The 27,649-nt window shown below is 41.0% G+C and overlaps 1 long non-coding RNA gene across 2 annotated transcripts in view; it reads left to right on the top strand.

Moving 5' to 3' along the window:
* Positions 1-589: 589 nt before the first annotated feature.
* Positions 590-27,649, top strand: part of LOC140738224 (uncharacterized) — a 203,174-nt gene continuing 176,114 nt past the window's right edge. For both annotated transcript variants that reach the window (XR_012101337.1, XR_012101336.1), the window contains exon 1: positions 590-736. This is a non-coding gene — a long non-coding RNA (uncharacterized lncRNA). The remainder of the gene's footprint in view (positions 737-27,649) is intronic.

The raw sequence follows: 27,649 nt of genomic DNA, 5'->3' as shown, positions 1-27,649 counted from the left end.
GTCTGCGAGCTCTCATTCAACAAAATTATCGAATGAAATTTGTCAGTCCCATGGAGGAAGTTAGGGCAGCTGACTTAAATATGTGAGTTTTAGACTGTCCCAAAGATAGAAGGCAGGTTGCTGAGGCAGGAGAGATTAAACACCAAAATATAAGAAACGTTCAGTATGCCAGGCAGTCCTTGAAGACAAGTTAACATTTCAAGACATAATTCTGATTAAAGACTGCTGACCTAAAGACTGTTTCTCTTCCCACTTTGCAACTCGACATGTTGAATACTTCTGCATTACTTCTTGAGGGAAATATAATTAGATCTGAGTAAGAGACTAGATTTGAAGCACATAACCGTGAATCTCCAGGAACAGGGAAAAATTGGACCATGCAGGAATTCACAAAGTTATTTTTAAATAGGATTTGTCATGGAGACCACCGTGTGGGTGAATGAACATGAGTTGGCAGTAGTTAAAACTGAAGTCGGGTGCGTACTGGGATGATTGGTTGGCAGGGATTGCAAACTCCGGTTTGAGAGGAGAGGTGCCTCCTGCGTGCACGCGCCCACCCCCGCAGCGTGCCGGCGCGAGGGCGCCCCCGTGGATTACAGTGCGTACGCGTCTCCTGTCACCTCGGTGAGGTCCGGACCGGTAGCTGCGATGTAGTCGGTGCCCGGTGCCGCTGTTACCACCCCACCCAAGCGACCCAAGGAGTCCGCGCCCCTGACATGGCTGTCGCCGCATACTGGTAAACACGCTGGGATGGGCGTGGGGGGGGGGCGGAATGGCGTCAGGCCTTCACACCCGTCTCCTCTCTCCCCCCCCCCCCCCACCCTCCGCCCGTCTCGCACCAACTCCCGCGCTGTCTGCATCGCAACTGGTGGCTCTCCGAGCTGCTGGCAGCGGCCGTCACGGTCGGCTCAGAGTCGTGGGACCGGGGGCATTGGAGAAGGCGTGGTGGCACTAAGGGGCTTGGGGCAGAGGGGCAGAAAACGCGAGGGCTTCTAGGTGGAGGAAGCGATGTGCAGGTATTTGAGTGGGTGGAAGTGGAGGGAAGGAAACATATCTAGAGTCAGCAGAGATAAGCGAGTGCTCACTCTGATCCACGTGTTGTGGATGTGTCAACCATGGCTATAGTCCTGTCACTGAAACCCGAGTTTAAGGTCTCACTTCGCCAACATGAGCACGGTCTAGTCTGTAGGCGCCGGTATATGGAGGGGTCACTAGACTACCAGTCAGGTTCTGAGAAGCAGATGTTATCTTTCAGATGTGTCATTAAATTTGATTGCATATCGAAGATTGCCAGACTCTATTCACCTGGCAAAGCAGTTTTTCGTGGAATTCCAACCAGCGTCATTAAAACGTGTTGTCTGGTCCGTATTAAATTGCTCTTTGTGGTTGTTAGTCGTGTAACCATATTGCCACCCTGGCCATTCTTTAAGAAATATTTTTCTGTAAAATGCTCGTTGTAAAAACACTGTTTTAATATTTTTAATTATTTTGTTAAACATATCCTTGGAGTCAGTGAAGACAAGGTCTGACATTCTTCGTGGTGCAAGGAAATAAATTTATGTATGCAAAGTGGGCATTTGTTTGTTTTAAAGAAAAAAGTGTTGAATTAATAAGCAGCATTGTGTACAATCAGAACATTGTGTTCTGACACTTAATTACTGTGGAACTGATCAGTGGCTAGGATGGGAGTGTGTGACTGCCAGTAAGAATTTCCAAAGCTAGTACTTGAGGATGCACCTCCTGGAGGTGATGTGCACAGCTTCAGTCCTGACCTATTCAATGTGTAGAATTTGTGCTGTCTTCCTTTGTCCACAAGGCTGTTGTCTGGACCCTCTGGGGTCAAAAGGACAAGAAATCCAACTAAAACTATCACAAAACAGTACCTTATCTGTGGTAAGTTGTGCTAAACTTTTGCCACAAACAGTAAAGGAGTGAGCAATGGTGTGGCACGTTCGGGGGATGAATTGTTGCATATGGAGTTCTGCTGCCCATACAGCTGGCCTGGGAGCGAGGTTGGATCACTCTGGGCACTGAGCTGATTTGAAGAGTTTGAGAGTTGTTTTGGGCTGGGTGATGAAATCTGGGCCTGGAGCTAGTCACTGGGTGGTGTGGTTTAGGCCTGGGGTCTTTTGCAGCAGTGGTGCCTGGGTCCTATTGCGAGGTATAATTCACTGTTTAGACCATTTAAGCACCAGCCCAGATCGGAGGTGAGATCCGATTTCGCTCACTCTCCATGATCTTCACTCCTTTCCAGGGCACTGGAGCCTTTTGCTGTTCTATCATTGTGTCAGTTTAAACACTGGCCAGATAGACTGAAAAGCCAGGGTGTTGGGATCCAAGGCGAAAGCTGATTTTGTTCGTGCTCCGCGATGGTCATCTTCATGGCGATGAGGCTATGAAGACTGCCCCAGCTGCTGTGCTCTGTGCCCACTCATATGATGAACTGATAAGCGAGGCTTTGGGCCTACTCCAAGCTACTATGGGATTCAGATGTGAGGACTCAGTTTTGGTTTGGAATGCTGTTGTTTGCTTCATTTGTTTGCATGAATTGTATTTTTCTCTCTGTTGAACATCGAGTGTTGGTCTTTTAGTTTTATTTTTATTCTTTATTTTCTTTAACTGGGTTCTTTTGGGTTTCTTGTTCACTGGCTACCTATGAGCAAGCAAATCTCAAGGTTGTATAATTTATACATTCTTTGATAATAAATGAATCTTGAATCTTTGAACAAATCAAAAAGGGGAAGATGGCCTTGTGCACAAGTTAAAAGCATTTATTTGTATTGTGAAACTAACCAGGGAACAGGCTGGTTTAGATTTTGTCTTGAGTAATGGGATAAGATTAATGATTTTATAGTAAAAGATTCTTTCAAAGAATAATCATAATGTAATTTTTAAAACTGCATTCCATAGAAGAGTGAGAAACTTATGGTAATTACAAAGGTATGGAGGTGAAATAGGTCAAAGTGGACTGAGGAAGTAGATTTGAAAGTAGTAGATAAGCAGTGACACACATTTCAAAATTTACTATTACCTCACTATTTTGCTCGATTTCTGCATAATTTAGTCTCTCTCTCTTTCTTTATCTATATAAAATTTTGTGGTATCTTGTACATTTTGCACTGCCATAAAATAACAAATTTCACAACCTTTGTCAGTGATATTTAAAGCTGTTTCTGTAATTCTCATAAAATGTATATCCCATTGAGAAATTGGGATTGTATGAGGAGGAGGAGGACCTCTTAGAACGTTGAGGAAGTTAGAGAAATACAATGCTGCATAGATTAGTGACTGGTCGTACAACTGGGAACATTTTAGAAACCAACAAAGAAGCAGAAAGCAGATGATGGGCATTAACAAAGACAATGATACAACAATATACTCCTGCATATAAAAAGGAAGAGCATTGTTAAGGTGAACATTTGTCTCTCAAACATGAGGCAGGAGAATTAATGGAAAATAAAATATGGCCTGAACTTAAAACAAATATTTTGTTCCCATATTCAGGATAGAAAACACTAAAAATATTCTAACAATAGTAGAGTATCAGGAGGTAAATGGGAAAGCGGTGCATTGAAGGAGGTTCACTAAGTTGATGCGATGATCTATTGAGGTATGAATAAGCAGTTTAAACCAATACCCATTGAAGTAGTGGAATGAAATGTGATCTATTAAAACATCTGCAGGGTCTTTACAGGGTAGATACTGAGAGGATATTTTCCCATTTGAAGGATTCTAGAACTAAGGAGCATCATTTCAGAATAAGGGGATGCCTATTTAAGATGGACATGAGGAGGAATGCCTTCTCTCAAGAGGATGGTGAATTTTCAGGATTTATCATCCCAGTGTAAAGTGGAGCTGAGTTATTTAATATAAGGGCAATGACATAGTTTTTCAGCCTTTAGAAGAATTAACAGCCTTGATTTTGACTAAGTCATTGGATAGACTAAAGAAGGTGGTAGTATGGAGGTCTTAATTCATCAGGATAAGCAGACATTCTCTTGAAAACTCAAAGTACATCAAGGTTTTATACTGTTGAGGACAATAGTAATAGTAGGTGATTCCATCCAATTTACTTTATTTTACTTTATTTTATTGTCACCAAGTAATTGATACTAAAGCGTACAATCATCACAGTGATACTTGTTTCTGCACTTTGCGCACCCTGAAATACAAATCGAAGTAAGTATAATAAAAATTTAAATTATAAATCATAATTAGAAAATAGAAAAGGGAAAGTACGGTAGTGCAAGTCAGGTCCAGACACTTGGAAGGTACAGCCCAGATCTGGGTCAGATCTGTTCAGCAGTCTTATCACAGTTGGAAAGAAGCTGTTCCCAAATCTGGCCGTACGTCATAATCCTGAACCTTCTCCCAGAGGGAAGTGGGACAAAAAGTATGTTGGCTGGGTGGGTCTTGTCCTTGATTATCCTGGCAGCACTGCTCCGACAGCGTGTGGTGTAAAGTGAGTCCAAGGATGGAAGATTGGTTTGTGTGATGTGCTGGGCTATGTTCATGATCTTCTGCAGATTCTTCCAGTCTTTCAAAAGCAATTTCAAAAGCTGCAATGACTTTGTTTAATATTTTGTGTCTGACAAATGATTCCTTTGAAGTACATGTTTACAATGGAAGCACGTTGTCATGATAAGACACCTCTGCAGGTTCAATCACCTTTTCTGGGACACACTAATTCACACAGTCTGAAAACTTCTGAAGACAGAGAATTCAGACACCCAAGATCTCTGAGTACAGAAATCTCCCATATGTTGATAGATCAGTTATGCCAGTGATCATGTTTGATGTGCTATGTGTTAATATTAGTGTTTTCTACAAACTTCCTTGAATTTGGCTACAATGGTATAAATAATTTAGCCCATGCTTGTCTGGTTTGTTGCTGTCCTCTTAACATAACCCCATTGTTTAATGTTTGGCTGATGCACAAGAATGTCTTATGGTCACTTCACTTTGCAAACCATATCTCTTAGCTGCTGTACCCTGCTGTGGGCCAGCCTGTGCTCCACAGACAGTACTGTTTATTTGCAAAGGTGTCCTTTTAACTTCAAACTGATTACTGCTTGCAATTTACATTAAGAACTTAAGACTGTTAATCATTTGAATTAATACCTGATATTTGCATAATTCCATAACTCCGTAATATCTAACAGAGGATTTTATGGAGAAGAGGCTGAAATGTGAAGCTGAGGCTAAGTTTAGGTCATTCCAGATCTTATTGAGTGGTGGAGGAGACTGAAAGGTTCAAATGGCCTACTCTTGCTCTTATTGTTAATGTTCTTATGATGGTAACAAACCTGCTGGGTTTAGGGAAATATGAACTTGTTGTGAAGGAATATTGAAATGTGGGTCAGGCACCTACAAATAAGCACTGGACCACATCAAAAAGCAGAAAATTTGTATCACTCTAGGTTTGTAAGAATCAGGTGTTAGCCTATTTTTACTTGACAGGATGTGGTTTCGTTTTCCCAGAGTTTGTTTACCTGATTTATGTACAGTCTGTATTTTTGAGATACTTACACAAGTTCTGTATAACAGTGAAGAAACTCTCATAGAAGTTGCTAAACAGCCGTGGATGTCGTTGATACCTACACTAATTTTATTGGAAATTAGGTATTTCATGGAAGTACTAAACAAATCTGCTACATATATGTGCAAAAGATGGCAATATTTCCCAGTTACTAAAGCAACGATATGTGTAACGGTTCTGTCAGATAGTGCAGCTTTAAGGGTTCTGCTTAGGGAATTTAGTACATACATTCAGGACAGTTTGACTTGCATTGAGTTACACAGGATCCACATGTATACTGCCTGCAGGTGTACTCAGCTCTCTTACTATATTCCTCTGCCCATTATTAGGTCTGCCTTTCTTCAAAATGATGCACCCTGTCTGCCACAGTTGCTTCCTCCTCTCCAAACTTGCCCATGTTTTCCTCCTATTTTGCCTATTCTCCTGACCTCCTTTCATCCTCATCCTAAACCCTTTTTCAGCCAATAATTTCAATATGTGATTATACCAAGATAACACCATCATTCCATCATAAATTAATGTCAGTGGGCTAGTAATAATAAAGGTTCTCTGCAATCTCTTAATATTTGATTGGAACTGCCTTAACAGAATCCTTAAAATTTGTGGCCATTGTAATCAATTCCTTGTTTACCTTTTTCACACCTTTGCAATAATTTCTCAATTACCTGCAGCAACAAGTGGTCAGGAGTGACATCAGTGTAATTATAGAATGCTGTTCCTTTTCTTCATTTATTAGTCTTTGCATTCAAGTATAATTCCCCAGTGTTCACCAATATCACTTCTCTTCCACAGAACTATTTCTGTTCTGCCATTTCCAAAATATAGCTATTCCATCTTAGAGACTGGCATGTGACTTGACCTTATACCTCTTTTGCACTTTAGTTGTCCGTGCCTGATGTTCCCTTATTTACTAACTTTGAGCTTATGGCATCATCAGCATAAGACAAAATGGGCACATTAATTCATTGTCTAATTATCTAATATTAATTACAGGACTGGACAATGTTTTCTTCAGTATCAGGTTTATTATCATTCCCTCATATGATGTGAAATTTGTTGTCTTGCAGCAGCAATGCAAAGGCATAAATTTACTATAAATTACTAAATTAAATTGTGCAAAACAAAAAGGAATAATGGGTTAGTGATCATAGGCTGTTGAACATTGGAATTTGGAGGGGAAGAAGCTGTTTCTGAATCACTGAATGTGGGTCTTTAGGTCCTGGTGGTACTGATGAGAAAAGGGCATGTTCTAGATGGTGAGTGTCCTTAATGATGGATGCTACTGTCTTGAGGCACTCTGTTTTGAAGATGTCCTTGATGGCGGAGAGGGTTGTGCCCGTGACGGAGCTGGCTGGATCCCTTGCAACCCTGTCCACTGGAGTCTCCATATTAGTCAGAATGCTCTCCACCATACATCTATACAACTTGCAAGAGTCTTTGGTGATATACCAAATCATCTCCTCAAACTCCAGTTCAATGTTGCAAATCCAAAAGATTTTTCTTGCTTCATGTTAGTACCAATGTACAAAATAAGTGACTGTACTTACATTTAATTATTGCAGTCTATTGGACAGACTAATTTGTTTAGTACACAATGTTAGCATTCACCAGGACCATAGAAATTCCTTACCCAGCTTCCAGCCATCTGGCGTGTGTGTGCTCATCTGCCGTTATCTGCAATGCCAAAGCCCTGTGTATTTATCTAAAGGGGATTTCTTAGTCACTAATGTTCCTTCCAAAAACCTTTTTAAAAAAAATCCATTGTTGTTGCAATGGTGAGAAACAACAGCCAATTAGCACTCAGTATTGTGGAAGTACATGGATCAGATTATTCATTTTGGTGTTGCAGGCTTTAGGATAAATACCTTCCACTGAGTAAATTTCCTTGGTAAATGAATTGTTTCGGATCTGTGTTGCTGAAGAAACTGGAGCTCAAATCTCCATCTTTCAGTCTGCTAATGCTTCAAAATTTCTGCCTCCCAGTTTTAGCTCCGCTCTTTTGGACTTGGCTAAGTTTACTCACTCCACAATTAGTGGCCATGGTTTCAGCTGTCAAAGACCTGTGCAATGGAATTCTCTCTCTTGATCGTTCTATCTCTCCTTCTTTAAGTTGTTTCCTAAAATGTACATCTATGCCCAGATTTTGGCCTCCTGAATTAATGTCTCCATATGTGATTTGGTTGCAAATTTTATTTGCTAATGTTCTTGTGATGTACATCTGAACATTTTGCAGCTTTGAAAGGTGTCGAATAAATATTGTTTGTGTTTGTTGCTGAGGTGAAGCAATGTTTTACAGGCTACATACAATACTTTAAAAAATCCCTTATTTCAATTATTTCACTGCAATCTGCAGTATGTAATTTTCCTTCAGGTAATTTACTTTTAAATCAACTTGGTGATCAGTGGATTTCACAATCTTACGAAAGACTCAGTGGACCAAGTAGTTAGGCCACCTTTAAATGGACAAAGGTTCATTGCCATGGCCGGAAGTGAGGCGAGGGGTGGGTGGGGGGGATCTCCAAGCCAGGCTGAAACACAGAGGAATGAAATCCCCTATACCCAGCACCTTGTTAGCAAATGTGCAGCCGCTGGAGAACAAAATTGAGGACCACTTGAGGGTGAAGTTGCTATATCGGAGGGAAATGAGAGATTGCTGTGTTCTATATTGGAACGAGACATGGCTTACTCCGACCATGCTAGATACGACAATCAGACCCAAAGACTTCTTGATTTACAGAATGGACCGAACTGCTGACTCGAAGAAGACAAAAGGTGGAGATGTGTGTTTCATGATAAACTCCCAGTGGTGCTCTGATGTGGCAGTTTTGTTGAACTTGTGTTCCCCTGACTTTGAACACCCAACAGTAAAATACCACCTATTCAATTTACCTAGAGAGTTCTCCATAATTATAACCATAATTTGCACATCACCAGTGGCTGACGATCATCAAATGATGGGATACTGCATTATGCTGTCTCCAAACAAGAAACAGTCCACCCCCATGTATTTCAAATCATAGTCTGACAAAACCCTGCCCGATTACCATTAGCAATAACCTGCAGCACTGGAGTTCCCAACACACTAGACCACTTGTAGACAAAGATAGTAATGCCTACCATTCCATGCCTAGACTGCTTTTTGCTAAATCTGATGAAATTGGCCGTCCTTTTCCTACCTGCAGACAGGTAGAGGGTAAAGGGCAAAGCTCCAGAGATTAGGACAACAAAGAGGTGGTCGCAGGAGACAAAGGAGCAGCTATGGGATTGTTTCAAGTGGGTGGACTGGGCTGTGGTCACGGACTCATACGGGTCTGAATGATTACATCATGATTGTGTTACGTCCGTGGCCCCCTCCTTTTTGAGAATCGCAAGATCACTATTAAGTCAGTTCAGGAGACCCAGGAAATGAGAGAAAGACATGCAGAATCCACAAAGAGTTTGGAATGTGTCCTGGCCTCCGAAAGGCGGAACCATGGATAACGGCTATTGTCTCTTGGAGACGGGATTGTGTATTGAATACTGTACGATGCATCGAAGCCCCAGGCAATGAACCGAGGGGAGGTTGGTGGAGGGATTGCATCATCCCAACCTGATTGACATCTGAGACCCTGTGAGTCAGGATAAAAGAGGGTCTGGGGAACAGCCCCTTCAGACGCACCAGAAGAAACGCTAACGATCCCGTAATAGCAAAAACTGGTGGAAAGGCCACGTGCGTCCTTTTCCATTTGCCCCAGAATCGGTGGGCCCTTTACCACGGAAGAACGGTTTTTAGCTAACAACAGGGAAATCAACTCCCAACGACTCTCGAAGGATTGACATCATAAAAGGAATGGGCAAGTTTTAACCCGTCTTTCTCTCCAACCAAAAAGCTGCAGCTTGAATGAACTACAGTGACTTTTATATTTCCATCGGACAGTACATTATCCCCTAGACAACGATAGAGCTATTTCTTATTGATTATTATTATACCCGCGCTTTTAGATTTAGTATTGACGAAGTATATTATCTGTATGTTTGCATTGATATTATTTTGTGTATTTTTATCAATAAATACTGTTAAAAATAGTACCATCAGACTTCAACGGACCTCCCTATCTTTGCTCGTAAGTGACCCAGTTACGGGGTACTTAACAATTGTCATGGACTTTATGAAAACAATTGCAGTTAAGTGTGTCCCCACAAAATTGTACAGTCTTCTGCAACCAGAAGCCCTGGATGAACCATGAGATCCACAATCTACTGAGGGCCAGATCAGAGGCATTCGAGTCTGGTGACCAAGAAAGTTGCAAGAGGTCCAGGTACGATCTCTGGAAAACCACCTCGCAGGTGAAGTGGCAATTCTGGACTAAACATGAATCAACAAAAGATGCTCAACAGTTGTGGCTGGGCTTGAATGTTATCACCTCTTAAAGTTATCAAGTGGCATGTGTGACAACAGGGCTTCACTCCAGATAAGCACAATGCCTTCTGTGCTCATTTTGACTGTCGAAACATGGACGAACCATTACGAACTCCCACAGCCCCCAATGATCCTGTGATTTCAGTCTCTTTGAGGCCAATGTGTGAGCAGCCTTCAGAACCCACGAAAAGCAACTGTACCAGTACCTGGTCAATTATTAAAGACCTGTGCTAATCAACTGACTGGAGTGTCTAACCTTTAGCTTTGGCAGTCGGAGGTACCCACTTGCTTCAAGCAGGCTTTAATTATACCAATGCCCAAGAAGAATGTGGTAACCTGCCTCAATGACTATCATCCAATAGCATTTGCATCCACAGTGATGAATTGGCTTGAGGGGTTGATGATGAAACACATCAACTCCTGCCTGGGAAGCGACTAGGATCTGCTCTAATTTGCCAACTGGAAGAACAGGTCCCCAGCAGATGCCATCTCACTGGCTCTTCACTTGGCACTGGAAATCAAAGGTGCATACATCAAGATGTTCTTTATTGACTACAGCTTGGCATTTAATGCCATCATCCCCTCATGACTAATCAAAAAGCTTTAAGACCTTGGCATCAGTACCTTCTTGTATAATTGGGTCCTCGATTTCTTCGCCCAGTCAGTTCAGATTGGCAACAACCTCTCCCCTATGATCTCCATCAGCCACAGGTGTACACAAGGCTGTGTTCTAACTCCTATTCTTCCCCCCCCCCCCCCACCCCACTCTACTGGCTTTACACTTATGACTGTGTGGCTAAGTACAGCTCCAATGGCATATTCAAGTTTGCTGACAACAACACTGTTGTGGGTGACGAATTACCATAAAGGTGGAAGATTGAAAATCTGGCTGAGTGGTGCCATAAAAACAACCTTTTACTCAATGTAAACAAGACCAAGGACCTGATTATTGACCTCAGGAGAAGGAAATCAAAGGTCCATGAGCCAGTCCTCATCGGAGGATCAGAGGTGGAGAGGGTCAACAACTTTAAATTCCTTGGTATTTTATCAGAGGACCTGTTTGGGGCCCAGCACATATGTGCAATTATGAAAAAAGCATGGCGGCACCTCTACTTCCTTAGGAGTTTGCAAAGATTTGGCATGACATCTAAAACTTCAACAACCTTTTATAGATGTGTCATGGAGAGTATATTGATAGGCTGCATTGCAGCCTGGTATGGAAACACCAATGCTCTTGAAAGGAAAATCCTACCACAAATAGTGGATATGGCCCAGTCCATCACAGGTTAAGCCCTCTCTACCATTGAGCACACTGACATGAAGTGTTGGTGTAGGAAAGCAGCATCCATCATCAAGTTCTCATCTCTGCTGCAATCAGAAGATGGTTCAAGAGCCTCAGGACTCGCTCTACTAGGTTCGAATCTGGTTATTACCACTAGGTTCTTGAGCCAGAAGGGATACCTTTACTCAATTTCACTTGCCCCATCATTGAAATGTTCCCAGTACCTAGGGCTCACTTTCAAAGACACTCTTCATCTCATGTTTTTGATATTCATTGCTAATTTATTTATTATTATTGTTATTATTTCTTTTTGAATTTACACAGTTTGTCTTTTGCACACTGGATTATTGTGTGATTTTTGATTCTATTATGTTAATTAATTCTATTCTGTATGTTGTGAATATGCCCTCAAGAAAATGAATCTCAGGATTGTATATGGTGACACAGAGACACTTTGACAATAAATTTACTTTGAGCTTTGCTGGTACAGTGATAAAGGGACAAAATGCAGCTTTGGTCAATGATCTATTTACTTTAAATACTAGATTTCCACATATAATTAAACATTTGGCACGCTCTCTGTCTTGTAGAGTGCTGTCATCTGTTGAACAGAACAGAATTGCTTATTATGCATTTACTTGATCCGGATGTTTTCTAATTCTGGAAGCGTTCAGGAATATTGTGAATTATACTGTGATGTATATTTGAGTATTTAACAATATGTATAGCGGTAGGAAGTAATAGTTGGTAATTACAAGTGATATGAAGTGGCAAGGACTAGTGATCACACCCTGCATCCTTTGTCCTTGGTTGTGGAGATGGAGATCAGTGGCAGTTTCATGATCAGGGCATTAAGGCAGGGCATGCCCTTTTCATAAGCTACCAGTTTCCAGTTGCAGTGGAGAACTTTGACAGGGTCTGAGGAGCAGATTGCCTGGCCTGCTGAGTTCTTCCAGCATTTTGTGTGTGTTGAGCAGATTGCCCTCTCACCTTTTGTTGGAGAATGGTGAGACAGTTTAAAAAATTAGTCTGTTTTAAATACTTTCCAGTTTGGCCTTGTATTCCAGATGATTGGCAAATAAAGTTAGTGGAGGGGCTTATTTAACTCCTTGAGTATTTTTTATTCACTCCTGTTCCTCTTGACCTTTGCCTATATGTGATGCAGCGCTCTTTTCATATACTAGCGTGAAAAAAGTTCTGTACTTCCTGATTTTAAAGTCAGGGTGTAATGTTAAATTATGACCCCTTGTGTTGGTTTCCCTTTCTTCAAATTTATTTATTTATTTATTTATTCGTTCATTCATTCTTAGAGATATAACGTGGAATAGGCTTTCTGGCTCTTCGAGCTGCATCACCCAGCAACCCCCAACAGCTCTGATTTAACCCTAACTTAGTCGTGTAACATTTTACACAGTATGCCTTTGGACTGTGGGAAGAAATTGGAGGGCCCGAAAACCCCCCACACATTCCACAGGGAAATCATACAGAGACTCCTTACAGAAGACACTGGGATTGAACTGAGCTTGGAAATCTCAAGCTGTAACACCATTGCGCTAACCACTATGCTACTGTGGATGCTCCCTTATCCGCACCTCCTCCATTTCCCAGACATCCATACTTAGCCCATCTTCCTGTTGCCTTAGCAGGGATAGTTCCTTTTGTCCTCACCTACCACTCCATGAGCCTCCTCATCCAGCACATCGTTCTCTGTAACTTCCACCATCTTCAATGGGATCACACCACCAAACACATCTTTACCTCATCCACTTTCCGCAGGGCTTGTTCTCTCCGTAATTCCCTTGTCCATTCATTCCTCCCCCATTAATCTCCCTCCATCTTGACTCTCCATTCTGAAGTCAGATCTCAGCCTGTCACTTACAGAGTATTTTCACCTACATTATATAAGGTTCAGGGATATGTTAGACATCGTCTTTTTGACTCTAGAGAATGAGCTAAATCCAGACATTTAATTCAACTTCTTTATTTCTTCCCATTATGCATTGAATAACCTAGTGATATTAAATGGGGAGCCACAGTATGCAACTGGTATGATATTAAATTGAAACTAAAATATCAGTCTTCAGTGATTGCACAATGCAAGTCCCATTTTTAGAAACAAACGAGAAAATCTGCAGATGCTGGAAATCCGAGCAATGCACATTTTTAGAAAGCTGTGGACCCAGTCTTTAACATTTGTCCACTTAATTTCTGTTGACACTCCTCTCTGAAATTTCGGTTCAAGCCTTGCACTGGTGATTTGAGAACAACCACCTCTTTTGTTTCCTCCCCCTGTCACCTGGATTTACCTGTCACTCATGAACTTGTGCTCCTCCTGCCTCCCCATCTTTTATTCTAGCTTCTGCCCTTTTTCTTTCCAGTTCTGATGAAGGGTCTTGACCCAACACATAGACTTTTTTTCCTCCATAGATGCTGCCTGACTGACCTGCTGAGTTTCTGCAGCATTTTTTTGTGCTAAGACACACAAGCTGGTGTATCTGTGCTTGACTGAAAGAGTGCTGTTTGGTGGAGTTGCCTTCAAATGGGATGTTAAACTGAGTAATGTAGAAGATCCCTTGCTGTTATTCAAAGAAGAGTAGATGAGATTTAGAACATAAAACATTGAACATTACAACACAGTAAAGGCCCTTCGGCCACAACATTATGCCAACATTTTAACCTACCCTAAGATCAATCTAATCCTCCCCCCTCCACCACACACACATAGCCCTCCTTTTTTTTAATCATTGTATGTGTTCTTAAAGTCCTTCTTTAGAGTTTCTTAAATGCCCTTAGTGTATCTGCCTCTACTTTCTGTATTTAAAAAAATCTTACTGACAAGCCCCCATGCTTTCTAACATTCAGCTTAAAATTATGCCCCCTTAAATTAGCCATTTTTGCCCTGGGAAAGACTCTGGCTTTCCTCTCTTGGAGAGCATATATCCAACAAAAAACACCTAAAACAGATTACCTCATTTATAGTATAACTGTTCTTTGTGCAGGCTTGCTTTGTATAAATTGGCTGCTACCTTTCCATTATTCTATACTTTACAGGTTTCCCCCGCTATCCGAAAGTAGAGCGTTCCTATGAAACCGTTTGTAAGCCGAAATGTCGTAAACCAAAGAAGCAATTACCATTAATTTATATGGGAAAATTTTTTGTGCATTCCCAGATCCAAAAAATAACCTACCAAATCATACCAAATAACACATAAAACCTAAGATAACATAAACATATAGTAAAAGCAGGAATGGTGGGATAAATACACAGCCTATATAAATTAGAAATATTGTATGTACGGTGTAGTTTCACTTATCAAAATCGGGAGGACAGCGAGCCAAAATCTATTTGGAGAAAAAAAATCGGCACGTACATGCATACACATGTACACGCATGCACACGCAACTGCCCGCACAAGGCTTCACGGTCATGGTAGTCTTTCTCGGGGTAAACACACATATAAAGCAGGCATCTTTTCGTAAAAAAAAATCCTCTTTGGTTAGCGAAAACAGGTACTAATGTAAGTCTTTCGTAACAGTGAGCTGTCGTAAAGTGAATGTTCGAAAAATGGGGGCCACCTGTATTAGTTGTAAATCCCCTAGGATATCCTGCAGCCATGAAAGTACCACTTTCTACATTTGCTTCTTTAAAAAAAACAAAAAATCAGCTGCTCATTCAATTTTGCATGCTGTGTTTATACCCAATGACAACTTTCTGTATGTGTAAACCTTTTCAGAATGGGTGAGAAATTGAATTTAATCTGATAATCTTTCTTTGTGCAGATTTTGCTTCATACATCGGATTGTGTTTGGAAAACTGAATGTTTTACTTCCTGGACTATCTCCAGTACTTCTGGGCAAAAATGTGAAGTAGTACCTGTCATTCTGTCATTTCTTGTTACAATGTGAGTTGGTTGCAACACACTCAAAATGAACACACTCAGCAGGTCAGGCTGCATTTAAGGTGGGGAATGAACAGTTAAAATTTCAGTCCAAGATTCTTTATCAGGACTGGAAAGGAAGGGGGAGAAACCAGAAAAGGTGGTGGTGGGAGGGGAGAGTGGGGTTTGGTGAGAGGGAAGGAGTACAAGCTGGCAGGTGATGTGTGAAGCCAGGTGAGGGTGAAGGTAGGGGAAGTGGGGATGAGGTGAGAAGCTGGGAGGTGATGGGTGGAAACCGTAAAGGCCTGAAGAAGGAATCTGATAGGAGAGGGCAGTGGACCATGGGAGCAGTGGAAGGAGGAGGGGCATCGGGGGAGGGCGATGGCTGCAGACTGAGTCACCCAACTCTATTCCTTCAAGCATTTCTAGGATAGGCATAGCACAGATCAGATACAAAGTAACCTTTAAATGCATATGGCTATGCATTGTATCAATTGTATCATATAACACAAATTCAGGAAAGCATGTCATATATTGTCAATTTATCTGAGCTGATGTGTGTTGTCTTTACAGTTTCTATACTACTCAACTTTTGCATCTGCTGGAAAGAAATCACAAATTAGTGCTTGAATCGTATAAAATATGCCTTATGGAATGCCTAATCCATTAGGCAACTTTAAGGAAATACCAAATAAACAGAGGTGTAATTGTCCTTCACTTCATTTTTTAAGTTTTTGCAAATTTTGTAAGGAATGCTTTTTGAAGTACAAATGCTGAAATGCTTCACCATTCTTGCTTGCTCTTGTAGAATAGTAGTACAGTGGTGCTGTGTACATAGAACTTAAAACACCACAGCACAGTATAGGTTGTTGGCCCACAATAGTTGCCGACCTTTAAACTTACTCTCAGATCAATCTAACCCTTCCCTCCTACGTAGCCCTTCATTTTTCTTTTATTCCTGTGTCTATCAAAGAGTCTCTTAAACATCTGTAATGCATTTGTCTCTCCCACCACCTCTGTCAGTGCATTCCAAACACCAACCACTCTCAGTGTAAAAGAAATGCAAGTGCTCCCTTAACAGCCTCCACATTTCCATTGTTTATTTCTCGAAGTGCATACGTTCTCAGTTCATGGTCCCGAGTTACTGGCTAATAGCATTATAATTCCCTCTTTCCCCAATTTCCATGCTGTCTGCTCCTGACACGTCCAAAGCTATGATAAAGTTCAGGTAATTGTAATCACTACTCCTGAAATGCTCACCTGCTGATAGATCTATCACCTGACCAGATTTATTGCTTAGTACTGGAAATCAGAAGGCACTTTGTCAGTAGCTTCTCATTCCCTATACTATTTTTCCTCAATCTTGTATTTCCTAGAAGTACTCTTAAGGCAAGTTACCGTATAATGATGGCATTTAAACTCAAGTGTACCTGAATCTGCCTTTAAAGGAGAAACACTGTGAGCAATTATAGTACTAAAGATTTTTAACCTTTTACACAGATTATAAAGTTAAGCGAGTATGATGTGTTAGCATAGCACAGTCTGAATCTTTGATATTTAAATAGATGTTATTGAGCACATCCATAGAACAGTATCACACAGTACAGGCCCTGTGGCCCATGATGTTGTTCCACCTTTTTAACTTATTCTGAGATCAATCTAGCCCTTCCCTCTTACATGGCCCTCCAGTTTTCTATCAGCCATGTGCCTATCAAAGAGATTCTTAAATGCTTCTGTGTCTGCCTCTTAACACCAGTCGTGGCAGCACATTCCAGGCACTCTACTCTCCGTATTTTAAAAAAACAACTTACCTCTGACATTCCCTCCATAGTTTCCTCCAATCACCTTAAAATTATGCACCCTGGTAATAGTCCTGGAAAAATGTCTCTGGCTATCCACTCAATCTATGCCTCTTATCATTTTGTACTCCTCTATCAAGTGACCTGTCATTCTCATAGAAACATAGAAAACCTACAGCACAATACAAAGAGAAAAGTCCTGCTTGCACAATTTATCCTTGTAAGACATATTCTTTAATCCAGGCAGCATCCTGGCAAATCTACTCTGCATCTTCTCTAAAGATTCTGCATCCTTCCTTTAATGAAGCAACCAGAACTGAACACAGTATTCCAAGTGTGGTCTAACTAAGGTTTTGTAGAACTACAACATTACCTCATAGCTTTTGAACTGAATCTCCTGAATAATCAAGGCCAACTCCCATACGCTGCCTTAACCACCCTGTCAACTTGCATGACAATTTTGAGTGGTCTATGAATGTTGGACTCCAAGATCCCTCTGTTCCTCTACACTGCTAAGAATCCTGCCATTAAACTTGTATTGTCATTATGCTGGAGTGAAGCACATGACCGTGATAAAATAAAAAATTAGTTCAATTTTTGCTGCTCCTATTTTTTTTGCTTGTAGGGTTGCAACATGAAGTAATCTGCTGCAGTTCCTCTGCATTAAATCATGAGGCATATCCAAGTAAAACTGGTGTCTGTTATTCATCATAGCAAATTGCCAAACCCAGTTGTGCTATCAGGAATGGGTGGAGAATGGAGAAGAGGTCAATGTAGATATATGGTTCACTTTGATTACTACCTAAAAGGTAAGCTTGTAAAAATAAATTGCACAAATCTGAAGTGAAGATAGTGACTGTTCAAGTGTTTGTGTGGACCTTGAGCTTCCAGGTCTACTGGTTAATCCAGAATAGGTGTGAATCAGGATCAGGCCTGTTCTGAATTAGTTGTAGGCTTGAATGGAATGAATAAACCTGATACGGACTAATTAGGACCAATAGCTTCATTCTATTTGATCATTTCTGCTTAGCTTTAGATGTGGGGAGAAAAAGACTTATAAAATTGTTTGAATCTATTGATGGAAAATTGGTGAATTAGTTAATTACCCAAGAAACGTATGTTCTTTTTACTTGTGTATCTGTTTTCTTTGAAGTTGCCAGTACTCATTTTACAATGGCTTGCAAATGACCAAACCTGTCTTTTAGGCATCTAGAGCACACTCAAAGGAGCGGTATGATTATTGGGACACATGGACTTTTGTTGCCAACAGCCAGAAGTGATAAACAACACACAGTGAAATTAAGCTGAGCAGCTTTACTGACCTGTTCATATAAACCATCCTAAATATATCATTTGATGATTGTAGCTGTCAAGAAATTATTAGTTAGCTCTATTGTGTTTGTACCACACTTAGATGCCTTGTTGTCTCTAAAACTGCATTTCCATTATTCTCATAGTTTTCCACAGCTACTGAGCGCCAGTCACTGCTGAGAACTGTAATGCTTCTTTGTTTTGACTGCACTGAATGCCAGTGGTGAGCACCATTGATCAGTCCAGCCCTAATTGGCACTCAGGAGTTTGATTTCTTTGGTCTTACCACCCAAAATTTTGATTACTTTGGCCTTTCTTACACCATAGGTAATGATAATTCATCTCTCATACAGGCAGAGACTGAGGCAGGGGGCACACACAAGCCTTATGTGAATTAAAGCTACTCTCATTGTTCTGTTACAATGCAAGAAGCATGAGCAACAGGAACGAAAGTGGACTAGTTAGCTGATCCAACCTTGACCTCAGTAGCACTTGGATTCTTTCTGTAGCCCTTGACTTTTGCCTCCCTTGTAGTTGAAAATGTTTGTCAGCCTCTGCCCTGAAAGTATGTAATAACTCCACCTTCACAATTCTGTGGGTTAAAGAAATGAGGAAGTTCATAACCCACTGATGGAAGAAAATCTGTTTCGTAACAGTTTTAAATGGCCTACCACTATTCGAACTGTAGTCGGCTGGTCCTGGATTCCTTAGTTGTTTGGGTGGAGGGGGGGGGGGGGGAGAGACAGTGGAGTGGGAGACATCCAACTTATCCAACCTGAACATAGCTTGTTGAGCTCTTTAATACTTTTGTAAGTTTTAATAAGATTTTCTCTTGCCATCCAGAACTCTAGAGAATATAGACCATGTTGTGCCAGCCCTTGGACTATGTTCTTATTCATATATATTTATTGTTATCCTTGGCTAATTTTAAACATTCCCCTGGTCAACCATTACTCTCTTTAGCACTGTATGCCATTTCTCTTTGAGTAGAAATCTTCTGCTGGATTGTAACCCTCCATCAATGAGGCAACAGTGATGACGTTTCTAAGTCAGGATAGCGCATGACACAATTCCATTATCCCTGCAGTCTTCCTCCTCAGTAGAAGAATTTATGGGTTACTCATTTTGTATTGTGCTGATCCTTTACCATTTTTCATGCTGTTCCACTGTTGATAACAATGAGCTTAACATATAATAAAATGGTTCTGTACTGCTTGTCTAATTTTTGCCATTATAAAACTGATGGGATTTAGTGGCCAGTAATATTGATCAACATCATCCTGCAACATAAGAATTTGAACTTAGTTCTGTTGTCGTGGCATTGACAGGTTAATATTGCTCCCTGCAGAGTAGAAACCAAACATTCCCAGTATTTTAATAATTTGTTTTTTAAATAACATTATTGCTTATAAAATTCCCCCTATATTTGGAAAATTAAATTGTAGACAGAAAATAATGGAGAAAAAGTAGTTGCTAAATGACAGCAAAGCTTTGTCATTTCTGTTTCTCAATATGCTGTTTTAGAAATGCTGTAGTACCTAATGAGGCATTCCAATAAAGTTGCGAATCGCATGGCACTATTACATATCAGGGTGTCAGAGTTCAATTACAGTGTCCTCTGCAAGAAAGTTTGTATGTTCTTCCCATGTGCGCATGTGTTTCCTCCAGGTGCTTTGGTTTCCTCCCATGATCCAAAGACATACTGGTTAGTACATTAATGGGTCATGGTAAATTGTCTTGTGATTAGGCTATGGTTAACTAGTTGGGTTGCTGGGCAGAGTGGCTTGTTGGGCAGAAGAGCCTCTATCTCTAAATAAATAAAATAAATAATTTTGCCATTAAACTCATTTAGGCACTGTAATGGCTTGTTTCTGCTCGAGAAGCTTCAGCACAGCTGTGCATTAACCTGCTCTTGTCCCTGCTTGCCTTTGGGCTTAGTTTAATTTCTAAGAGGTTGAAATTGTTCAGAAGTCGTTACAAACAGCCAAGCCTGTCAATTGATTTGAATGGCTCAATTGTACAATAAAAATAAGAAAAAGGTTGAAGAGTTTGAGATGGCAGTATAATCCCATCTTCCCTAGGTGGGTTGCTGGTATTGAGGAACACATACAAAATGCTGGAGGAACTCAGTAGTCAGGCAACATCTGTGGAAAGAAATCGAGTTAATGTTTTGGGCAAGAGCCTTTGCCAGGACTGGAAAGGAACAGGGAAGAAGCCAGAATAAGATGGTGGGATGAGAGAGGGAAAAGAATCCAAGCTAGAAGGTGATAGTTGAAGCCAGGTGAGGGGAAAGGTAGATGGGTGAGGCAGTGGGGGGGGGGGGGGGGGAATGAAGTGAGAAGCTGGAAGGTGATAGGTGGAAAATGTAAAGGGCTGAAGAAAAAATCTGATCGAGTGGAACATGAGAGAACATGGAGTAAATGTTCAGAAAAGATGGGATGAAGTGAAGCTGATGCCAAGTGGGCCCAATACAGAAAATTTTGTGAACATTAAGATATAAAGGAGAAATGGGAAAGTTAATATTGTTGTCTATCCTGATTTAAGATGAAACGTTTTTGTCAAGTTTGATTATGTTTTTGAAATGCAGTTTCACACTGTCTGCAAATAAGACTACTTAAAATGGTACTTGATAAAGAACATTTATGCTCTTTTCAGATGATTTTTCAAAATTACAGATTAAAAAGGGTTAGGTGTGAGGACGGTAATCACTGTCAGATTGGAGCAGAGAGAAAGTATCCAGCCTGTTATCTATGCTGGTGTTTTTCTCTGGTGTAATCGTACTGTTCAACAATAGCTCAGATCCCTGTTCCCCAAACAACTGATTTCTTAAAAAACTCTTCAACATAATTAATGCAGTATATTATCATACCTCCGTGATAGTTATTGACTTCTAAACAATGAAGATCTTAATTAGTAACAGCATCAGAGGTCATGGGCAGAAGGCAGGAGAATGTGACTTGAGTGGGATAATAAATCAGCTATGTTTGAATGGTGTAGCAGACTTGATGGGCTGATTGGCTAATTCTGCTCCCATGTCTTATAGGTAGGGAAATCTCCCTGAGCTCTTTGATAGGTTTCAGACTTTCTTAGTCTTGGGCCAGCCATTAAAAAAAGTATGCCTCTAAGTATGCCAATATTTGAATGCCATTGTTAAATCGGTATATAATGCCTTTTATATATTCCAGTGTTAACTGTCATGCAATGTTGGCTAATAAAGCAATAAGTGATTGGCTGCCCAGAATAAATGCTATAAAATTGGCAAAAACAAAATGCCGCTTATGTTTGAAATATTAATTAAGAATGGAAATTAGTGAATCAAAATTGGGTTTAACATCACTGACGTATATTGTAAAATTCATTGTTCTGTGGCAGCAGTACATTGCAATGCATAATGCATTATAATTAAAAAAGTGCTCAAAATACGTAATAATCAAGAAAGTGCTACAAATTACAATAAGAAATAGGTAACACTCACTCATTTTTAAATCTTCAACATAAGGGACAGCATTGCTTCACTTCCAGATGAGCTCACTAACTTCTATGCTCACTTTGACCACCAGAACAGGGAGGAACCATCATGCACCCCCATGTCTACTAATGATTCTTTGGTCTTTGTAGCTGAAGATGATGTGTGAGCTGCTTTCAAGAGTGTAAATCCAAGGAAAGCATCTGGTCCGGATGAAGTACCTAGCCAAGTGCTGAAGACCTGTGCCGACCAACTGGCTGGTGTATTCACAGATATCTTCAGCCTCTCACTCCGGCAGTGTGTGGTACCCACCTGCTTCAAGCAGGCTTCAATCATACTGGTGCCCAAGTCTAAATGTCTGTGTCCCAGTGGCACTAATATCCACAGTGATGAAGTGATTTTAGAGCCTGGTATTGAAGCATATCAGCTCCTGTCTGAATGGCAACTTGGATCCGCTCCAATTTGCCTACCGAAGCAACAGATCTACAGCAGATGCTACCACTTTGACTCTTCACACAACCCTGGAACATTTGGACAGAAAAGGTGCAAGCATCAGAATGCTTTTTATTGATTGTAGCTCGTCATTTAACACCATCACCTCAAAACTAATCAGTAAACTCCAAGACCTGGGCCTCAATACCCCCTTGTGTAATTGCATCCTGGATTTACTCACTTGTAGATCCTGGTTATTTCCTCCACGATCTCCATCAGTACAGCACTGCAGGGATGTGTACTTGGCCCCCTGCTCCACTTGCTTTACACTTATGGCTCTGTGGCTAAGTACAGCTCCAAAACCATATTTAAGTTTGCTGATGGCATTGCTGTCAAGGGCGGTATTGAAGGTGGTGATGAATCAGCATACAGAAGGGAGTCTGAAAACTTGGCTGAGTGGTGTAATAACAACCTCTCGCTTAATGTCAGTAAGACCAAGGAACTGATTGTAGACATAAGGAGAGGGAAACCAGAGTCCACGAGCCAGTACTCATCAGAGGATCAGAGGTGGAGAGGATCAGTAACTTTAAATTCCTAGGTGTCACCATCCCTGAGGACCATCTCCACCTGTCCTGGACCCACTATACAATTGTAAAGAAAGTACAGTAGCGCCAGTACTTCCTCAGGAGTCTGTGGAAGTAAGGCATGTCATTGAAAACCTTAGCAAACTTACAGATGTGTAGTGGAAAGTGTGCTGACTGGATGCATTATGGCTGGTATGGGAACACCAATGCCTTTGACTGGAAAATCCTATAAAAGGCCATAGACACAGGAGCAGAATTAGGCAATTCAGCCCATTGTTTGCTCTGCCATTCCATCATGGCTGATCCAGATCCCACTCAACCCCATACACATGCCTTTTCCCCATATCCTTTGATGCCCTGACTGATCATGGAACTATCAACTTCTGCCATAAATATACCCACAGACTTGGCCTCCACCACAGTCTGTTGCAGAGCATTCCACAGATGTACTACTCACTGGCTAAAAAAAATCCTCCTTGCCTCTGTTCTAAAAGGTCACCCCTCAATTTTGAGGCTATGCTCACTAGTTCTGGATACCCCCACCATAGGAATGAGATCCACCTCCTACATTCTTCTAAATTCCAGTGAGTAGAGACTCAAAGCTACCAAATGCTCCTTATATGTTAACCCCTTCATTCCTGAAATCGTCATGAATCCCCTCTGAACGCTATCCAATAGCAACACATTCTTTCTGAGATATGGGGCCCAAAATAGTTGACAGTACTTCAAGTTTGGCCTGACTATTGTCTTATAAAGGCTCATTTTATCATTAGTTTCCAAGTACCGAGGGTCTAGTGAGATGGAAGAACTGAGGGAAATACATGTTAGTAGGGAAGTGGTGTTAGGTAAATTGAAGGGATTAAAGGCAGATAAATCCCCAGGGCCAGATAGTCTGCATCCCAGAGTGCTTAAGGAAGTAGCCCAAGAAATAGTGGATGCATTAGTGATAATTTTTCAAAACTCCTTAGATTCTGGATTCGTTCCTGAGGATTGGAGGGTGGCTAATGTAACCCCACTTTTTAAAAAAGGAGGGAGAGAAAAACCTGGGAATTATAGACTGGTTAGTGTGACATCGGTGGTGGGGAAAATGCTGGAGTCGGTTAACAAAGATGTGATAACAGCACATTTGGAAAGAGGTGAAATCATTGGACAAAGTCAGCATGGATTTGTGAAAGGAAAATCATGTCTGACGAATCTTATAGAATTTTTTGAAGATGTGACTAGTAGGGGAGAGCCAGTGGATGTGGTATATTTAGATTTTCAAAAGGCTTTTGACAAGGTCCCACACAGGAGATTAGTGTGCAAACTTAAAGCACACGGTATTGGGGGTATGGTATTGATGTGGATAGAGAATTGGTTGGCAGACAGGAAGCAAAGAGTGAGAGTAAAGGGGACCTTTTCAGAATGGCAGGCAGTGACTAGTGGGGTACCGCAAGGCTCAGTGCTGGGACCCCAGTTGTTTACAATATATATTAATGATTTAGACAAGGGAATTAAATGCAGCATCTCCAAGTTTGCGGATGACACGAAGCTGGGCGGCGGTGTTAGCTGTGAGGAGGATGCTAAGAGGATGCAGGGTGACTTGGATAGGTTAGGTGAGTGGGCAAATTCATGGCAGATGCAATTTATTGTGGATAAATGTGAGGTTATCCACTTTGGTTGGAAGAACGGGAAAACAGGTTATTATCTGAACGGTGGCCGATTAGGAAAAGGGGAGGTGCAACGAGACCTGGGTGTCATTGTACACCAGTCATTGAAGGTGGGCATGCAGGTACAGCAGATGGTGAAAAAGGCAAATAGTATGTTGGCATTCATAGCAAAAGGATTTGAGTACAGGAGCAGGGAGGTTCTACTGCAGTTGTACAAGGCCTTGGTGAGACCGCACCTAGAGTATTGTGTGCAGTTTTGATCCCCTAATCTGAGGAAAGACATTCATGCCATAGAGGGAGTACAAAGAAGATTGATTCCTGGGATGGCAGGACTTTCATATGAAGAAAGACTGGATCGACCAGGCTTATACTCACTGGAATTTAGAAGATTGAGGGGGGATCTTATTGAAACGTATAAAATTCTAAAGGGATTGGACAGGCTAGATGCAGGAAGATTGTTTCTGATGTTGGGGAAGTCCAGAACGAGGGGTCACAGTTTAAGGATAAAGGGGAAGCCTTTTAGGACTGAGATAAGGAAAAACTTCTTCACAGAGAGGGTGGTGAATCTGTGGAATTCTCTGCCACAGGAAACAGTTGAGGCCGGTTCATTGGCTATATTTAAGAGGAAGTTAGATATGGCCCTTGTGGCTAAAGGGATCGGGGGTATGGAGAGAAAGCAGGTACAGGGTTCTGAGTTGGATGATCAGCCATGATCATACTGAATGGTGGTGCAGGCTTGAAGGGCCGAATGGCCTACTCCTGCACCTATTTTCTATGTTTCTATGTTTACCCCGAAACATCATTCTCAATAATAGACTCCAACACTTTCCCAACTACTGAGGTTGGACTTACTGGCCTGTAATTTCCTTTCTTTTCTCTTCCTTCCTTCTTAAAGAGTGGAGTGACATTTGCATTCTTTCAGTCTTCTGGGAACATGCCAGAATAGAGTGATTCTTGAAAGTTCATGACCAATGCATCCGTTATCTCTTCAGCAACCTTTCACAGGACTCTGGATGTAGCCAATCTGGTCCAGGTGACTTATTTACCTTATTGACCTTTGAGCTTAACTGGCACTTTTTCCTTTGTAATAACAATGACACTCATTCCTGCTCCCTGACACTCATGGATCTCTGGCATACTGCTAGTGTTTTCCACAGTGAAGACATATGCAAAGTACCCATTAAGTTCATCTGCCATTTCTTTGTTCCCCATTACTACTTCACCAGCATCATTTTCCAGTAGTCCAATATCAATTCTCACCTCCCTTTTACTCTTTATATAACTGAACACACTTTTAGTACCCTGCTTTATATTATTGGCTAGTTTGCCCTTGTATTTCATCTTTTCCCTTGTAGTTTTTTTAGTTGCTTTTGTTTGATTTTCAAAGTTTTCCAATCATCCAACTTCCCACTCACTTTTGCTACCTTGTATGCCATTTCTTTGGCTTTTATGCAGTCCTTAAGTTCCTTTGTCAGCTACAGTTGCCTTCCCCAGTCATTTGAGACGTCTTCTGTGGGACATGGCTATCCTGTGCCTTGTGAACTATTCCCAGAAATTTTAGCTATCTTTGCTTTGCCATCATCCCTACCAGTATCCCCCTCCAATCCACCTGGGCAAGCTGTTCTCTCGTGTCTCTGTCAATCCCTTTATTGCATTCTGATACTGATACATGTGACTTGTGCTTCTCCCTTTCAAATTGCCATATGAATTCTATCATATGATCACTACCTCTTGAGGATTCCTTGACATTAAGCTCCCTTTTAAGATCTGGGTTATTGCACAACACCCAATCTAAGAGCCTTTTCCCAAGTAGGCTCAAGCATAAGCTGCTCTAAAAAGCCATCTCATAGACATTCAACCAATCCCCTCTCTTGAGTTCCAACACCAACCTGATTTTTCCCAGTCCTCTTGTGTATTGAAGTCCCCCATTACAATTGTGATGTTATCCTTATTGCATGCATTTTCCATCTCCCTTTGCAATCTCAACCCCACATCTATTTGGAGGCCTATATATGATACCCATAATGGTTTTTACCCCTGCATAATTTTTTTTAAACCACAAAAGTAGTGGATTTGGCCCAGTACATCACGGGTAAAGCCCTTCCGATCATTGAGCCTATCTACCTGAAATATTGCTGTAGGAAAGCAGCATCCATCTTAAAAGATTCTCCTCACCCAGACCATGCTCTTGTTGCTGTCATCAGGTGGAAGGTACAAGTGCCTCAGGACTCGCACCACCAGATTTGAAAACAGTTACCACCACTCAACCATCAGGCTGTTGAACAAAAGGGGATAAGTACGCTCATTTGAAGAGTGTTGTATTGTTATTTCATGCTCATTATTTATTGCTATTTATTTATATCTGCATATGTACAGTTTGTCTAGAGTTTATAGTTACTATTCTATAGGTACGCTATGTATGCCTGTGGAAAAAGCATCTCGGGGTTGTATGTAGTGACATGTATGTACTCTGATAATAAATTAGAGGGTTTTTTCCTGCACCCTCGGTTCCTGACTCTTGCCGGAATAACATTTTTGCCAGATTAAAAGAGGTCAGGCAATAATAATGGCAAAAATGGACTGTAGAAGCTTTAAAAGGAATATTAATTAAACAGAAATTATATGTAAATTTATTAATTACTATGCTTACAAAGAATGTTGCTTCTCAGTTATCTTTTTAAACATATTATCCAGGCAAAGTTGCTTCATGTGTTTTGATCTCTCCCTGTTTAATTTTTCTTGCATCAAATAAAAATTCATTAACTCCTGTTCCTTCAAGAAGATGCTTTTCTCTATCTCTTTGATTAAATCACCCAACAGCTCAATTAAATTGTCAATAGTAAATCTTACTGTTTCATCAGCATCGCTGCCATCTTCGTCACTTGCAGTGTTTTTATCAGCATTCAGAACACTGCCTATAATTCTCAGTCTGTAAGGTGTTGCACAACAGGTGTTTTGTCATTGACAATCATCCACTCACATAGATTTTCTTCATTAAGACTACTTGTTATAACTTTGGAAGCAGATCCTGTAACATTTTTTGCATATGCAAGCAAATCATGAACAACTACTTTCTCCTTTGGTACACAAAATCTTGTAAAATCTTAGTCAAGCTTTTCTATCAGTGCATTACCAAACATTAAGGCAGCCCACAACTTGTAACATACACAAAATGCTGGTGGAACACAGCAGGCCAGGCAGCATCTATAAGGGGAAGCACTGTCGACGTTTCAGGCCAAGACCCTTCATCAGTGTTCCACCAGCATTTTGTGTGTGTTGCTTGAATTTCCAGCATCTGCAGATTTCCTCA

Source organism: Hemitrygon akajei, chromosome 14, assembly GCF_048418815.1.
Source record: "Hemitrygon akajei chromosome 14, sHemAka1.3, whole genome shotgun sequence".
Classification (NCBI taxonomy): Eukaryota; Metazoa; Chordata; class Chondrichthyes; order Myliobatiformes; family Dasyatidae; genus Hemitrygon; species Hemitrygon akajei.
This window is presented reverse-complemented; position numbering and strand designations above follow the sequence as displayed.